We start from the raw sequence: 5,075 nt of genomic DNA, 5'->3' as shown, positions 1-5,075 counted from the left end.
CATCTGTAATTGCACTGACTCCCAGCTTTTTTGTGGGCTCTTCTCCACCCTTCAACAAACTCCCCCACCCCAGGCTCCATGTGATTACATTCAGCCTATTAGGGGGTAGGGAAGATCTTCAAATTCCCATTATATTACAACATACCACATTTTTGCAAAAAAAAAAATTGACATGAAATCTGTGACAATTATGTTGTTAAATATGGTAACTTCCACTTCGGCTTTCCAAGTTATATTAGGTTTTAAGATAAGAAGGTAAAAAGAAACTCTAACGCACTTTCCCCACCTGTTGTTTCACTTCTGGCTTTGTTGCAATTACAGAAATGAAGTTATATAATCAAAGTTGTAAGATACTAAAAAAAAATCTTAGTTGATTAAGGTGTTTGGAGATTAATCATTTTATAATTGCAAGAGAGAACTCTTGAGATTTGGGGTGATTCCAGAAACTCACAGACCTTCTGAAATATCTTAATAAGTTTGGGGTACCACTCTGAAGAGTTTGTTTTTAAAGAAAAATAAGGATTACATTTTATAAAAGTTTTGAAATTAAGTTGTAAGGACAATAACTTCATCATTCTAGGGAGATGAACAAAGACATCTAGTTTTTACAACCTCTTGTTAATTCTTCCTTGAACTATTATTTAAACTAGAGACCCTCTGTCATTTCCCCAGGTCAGAGACCCTCTCCCTTTCTCTTTTAACCCTTCTCATCCCAGATCAGATTCCCAAATACAGGTGTTGAAAAAATGCTGGAAAAATGTAAAGACACTTGAATTATGTTCTATCCTACCTGGTAGGGCAACAGCTGCAGCAGGGGTCTCCACTAGCAGTGTCCTCAATGTCCCTGGATATCTTGCAGCCCACCCCTCTAGGCAGCCCTGGAGACATCACCAAGGTATATACTGCCCACCCTGCCCAAGCAGTTACAAGTGGCCTGAGCCCCAGAAGTGCCTGGCTTCAAAGCTGTAGCTGCCAGAGGCTCAGGCCTCACACCCAGCTTTGCCTTGTCACTAGAAACTGCCACCAATGGGAAGGTCCTAGCACCAGCCATCCCAGGTGCTGGGATTCCCATTCTGCAGCTAGTCAGTATCTCTAGTGCAGACCCAGTCCACAGCATAGAGGTCCAGTCCATGGCAGACCCTGCCCAGCTATTGCCTGGGAAGGTCTTGGTGCCTCTCGTGTGGCAGTATGAGATGGGTACCAGTCAGCCTCTGCCCTTGGTGAACCCACCTTCTCTGCTCCAGTTGCAGAAATTTATTAACTGTATAATCTTAGGCAAGTTATTTTATCTCCTTTTGCCCCAGTTTCCTGATCTGTAAAAGGAAAAATAATAATGATGCCTACCTCCCAGGGTTGTTGTGAAGATCAAAACAATATGATGATTATAGAGTGCCTAGTACAGTGACTGGAATATGCTATGCACTACTTTCCTCTTATTTCTTTAATTGAATGCAATTGTTCCACATCTGAGAACTCTTAAGCAGTTTTAAATGCCAAAGGTAATAAGATCAATTATTTTTATAGATGATAATTTGGAAATACAGTTAATTTCATCTGAAGTTTTGTTTCTTATATTAAATGCATCATGAGGTTTTTTTTGTATTAATGTTATATTTCTAAATTCTCTTATATTGTGAAATTTGAGAGACCATTGTAACAGAAATCATGTTAGATAAAAGAACCTTTTAATCTGGATGCTATTACACATGAATTGGGCTTTTAAAGGGATGTATTTTTTTTAAAAAAAAAGATATATGAAAACTCTTAAATATTTACTGAGGTATATTTTGTTATAAAACAGATAATAATAATGATAATAAATTGACTATAATAGTGAATTTTGATTTGAAATTCTTGGCTAGTATGAAAGTGCATGGGGTGTTTTAAAGATGTAGCTTCTATATATTAGTGATGAGTTGACTATCAGGCCAGGTATTTGCTATACAACAGAAGCCCCAGAATATGTGTAGTTTTAATTCATTACTAAAGGATAACTGAAATGTTAACTCTTAGGGAAATATCTGGAAAGATATTCAAGCCCTAAGTTTTGATTACTGATTTTTTTCTAATTAAGTTAAAAATTCTTGGGACTGGAATTTTGTTTTGAGCTTAGATTACAGGGATAATTGTCTGAATTGTCATGAAGCCAATAGGAGAAAATGGCATGTCCCATAGTCTGGGAACTGCTAAAGGTGAATATCTGTGCATGGGAAAAGTTCTGGGAAGGTCCACAGACTCAAGCTAGGTAGAATACTCCTGATTCTAGTTCCTCATTTTACTATTTTATTTTTGAAAAGGAAAATTCCCACCTGGTTAATCCAGAGCCTTGCTTTTAAGACCCTATGACTACATTATTGGTTGTCAGTTATGACTCATGCCTAGAATCAAACAGAACTAAGAAAGTTTTGCCCCTCTGTTATGATATATGATCTTGTTATAACATTTTCCCTCTTTTTCCTTATATAGGAAATCTCTATAATTAAGAAGCTTTGTAAGTATAATGCTAAATTTATTACATAACAGATTGATACTGAAACATTTTTGAGTTACTATAATAAAATACAAGTATGAACATCCTATACTTTTAACTTACATTTGTGGTCAAATTATAATATAGGCATGCTATCCTTTTTTTTTTTAAGGCCAAGTGTGGAATTAAGTTTTTATTTACAGGACACTGCAAAACAGGAAATTCCACATAGAAATAAGAACCCTATTGAGGATAGAAGTTTCATACAGTATGTACACAGTTCAAACTGTTCAAGTATGCATTAGTGCTATATTAAAAGTCACATTTAAAAAAAGATCTTAAAATGGAGAGACAGTAAGACAAAATTATACCGAGAACAAGGCATACAAGACTTGAAGGTTTGACTGTAAAATCTAAAAGTTAAAGGTCCCAGGCATGCCATCTTGAATCTGGAAGGTATAGCCATCAGAGGTTGATTCTGGGACAATATTTTGATCTTCTTCCTCTGCAGAGAAACACTTTTCAATTAAGCTTGAGGAAGCCTTATATACCATTTCATTTTCATGTGATTGAAGTGCTTCAATTCTGTCTAGTCCTCCACATTCTGCAATTAGGATACACTGTTTTTCAGTTTCATTTAGTTTTTTGGCAGACAGAAAAATATTTGAAATTGCATCCAAAATAACCAGTACAATTTTGCTGTCTTTAGCCGACAAGAGGTTGATTAAAGGTTCCAGAATTCCATTTTGGACAAGATACACAATCTGCTCAATTTTTCCACCACTTGTATAGTTTGTGTTAGCCCATGCAGCTTCTTTCTATGACTTAAAGTCTCCCTTTGACAGAATTCCAACCAAGTATGGAACTAGTCCATGATTCACAACTTGCCGTATTTGGTCCTGATGGCCAGGCTGGTCCATGCAGCCTCCTTCTGGATATTGGTTTTGGGGTGAGTAAGCAGGCTAGGAAAGACATCAAGTGCTCCTGAATCTATTACAATATGAGTTTGTTCATCTGTCCCAGGGACAATGTTTCCTATAGCCTGTAAGGAAGGAGTCACTATGGACAATTCACCAGATCCTAGAAGTTTCACTAGCTGTGGGACAACTCCAGTTTTCACAACCACTTCAATCCTGTCATTTGAGCCATCTGTGAGATAGGAAATGACCCAACAGGTATCTGCCAGAACTTCTGGATCATCATGATGCAAAAGACGAACTAATGTAGGAAGAATTTGCTCAATAGCTTCTATTGGGGAAGCAGGATTCTTGTTATGACAAAGATTTGAAAGTGTCCAGGTAAGATTTCTTAAGTAACTACAAGCTAATGATGATATATCAGGAACTGCAAGCAGGGCTAAAAGAGGGTTTATTGCACCATACTTGATAACCAAATCTCTGTAGGCTGAACCATCACCTGCAATGTTTCCCAGAGTCCACATTACCTGTTCACTGATGTAAGCCTGGGGAGAGGCCAACAAGGCAATGAACGCAGGTATAGCCCCTCCATCTACCACAGCCTTGGTTTGGTCTGATGTTCCAGAAGCAATGTTAGTAAGTACCCAAGCAGATTCAAACTGAATAGGATTACAGTCTGTCCTGCCCAAGAAGCCTACAAGCTTTGGAATCATTCCAGCCTCAATTATTTGGTCTATGGGAGGCTGTTTTTCCCTAGAAATGAGTTTCCTAGCAGCTTGGGTAGCCTGAAGTTGAACCTCCAGATTATTACTATTTATACCTTTGACAATATCTTCAACAGACCAAAGTGCAGAGCCCTGGTTACTTCTGGTTTTCCTGCAGTGGACAAGTAGCATCATCAGGAAAAGTGCTGATGGTTCTTCTTTTCAGCATCTGGTCATCTTTTTTAGCTTTCCTCAGTTCTACATTCACTTCAATATGCCGGCGCCTCATTTCAGTGCCGTCCTGCTCTAAAACCTATTAAGCCGGGGAGCTTGTGAATTAGCATTTTCATTGGTAGACATGGTTGTGTTCAACACTGGGAGAAAAAAGCAAGGAGGGAAGTTGTGGGAGATCTGCAGGCCCCATAGGGGAAGCTCGATGCTATCCTCTTAAGGGGAAAATTATTAGATGAAATAATAAGATTAAGATTCATTGTGAAAGCCTCAGTCCTATTTTACAAAATTGAATCAATAACATCTCTACTATGGCTCAGCTGCTTGAGATAAAATGAGATAAATCATAAAGTACTATATACATTTCAGTTAATGTCATTACCTCTGTGACTCTGAGCCTTCAGTTCCCTTATCCATGAAATGATCAGGGTATGGTGGTTGCCACTTAACTTCCCATTCATCTTTTCTCTAACCCTATGGTCATGTATTTGAATGAAGGCCATTGAGGTCAAGGGAAAAAATACACATACATACACATATATTCATACATGCATATGCATATGTTGTATATATGTGTGTGCATGTGTATACATACAGGGATATTTATGTGTCTACATATGATATATGTATGTGTATATATGTGTATATGTACATTTATGGGTATATGTTTATGTTTGTGTAAAACCAATTACAGTCAGCTCTCCTGAGGACTGTTGCCATGAATAATTTTGCAGATTTAATAACATAGTATAG

The 5,075-nt window shown here is 37.6% G+C and overlaps 1 pseudogene; it reads right to left on the bottom strand.

The window, feature by feature from the left end:
• Positions 1-2,628: 2,628 nt before the first annotated feature.
• On the bottom strand, positions 2,629-4,466 carry LOC138174806 (importin subunit alpha-1 pseudogene; annotated as a pseudogene).
• Between the last annotated feature and the right edge of the window lie 609 nt (positions 4,467-5,075).

Source organism: Petaurus breviceps, unplaced genomic scaffold (assembly GCF_028583685.1).
Source record: "Petaurus breviceps papuanus isolate PSGF00001 unplaced genomic scaffold, PetGlider_PUasm1.0 76, whole genome shotgun sequence".
NCBI lineage: Eukaryota > Metazoa > Chordata > Mammalia > Diprotodontia > Petauridae > Petaurus > Petaurus breviceps.
Note: the sequence above shows the minus strand (reverse complement) of the source record. Positions and strands in the feature narration are given on the sequence as shown.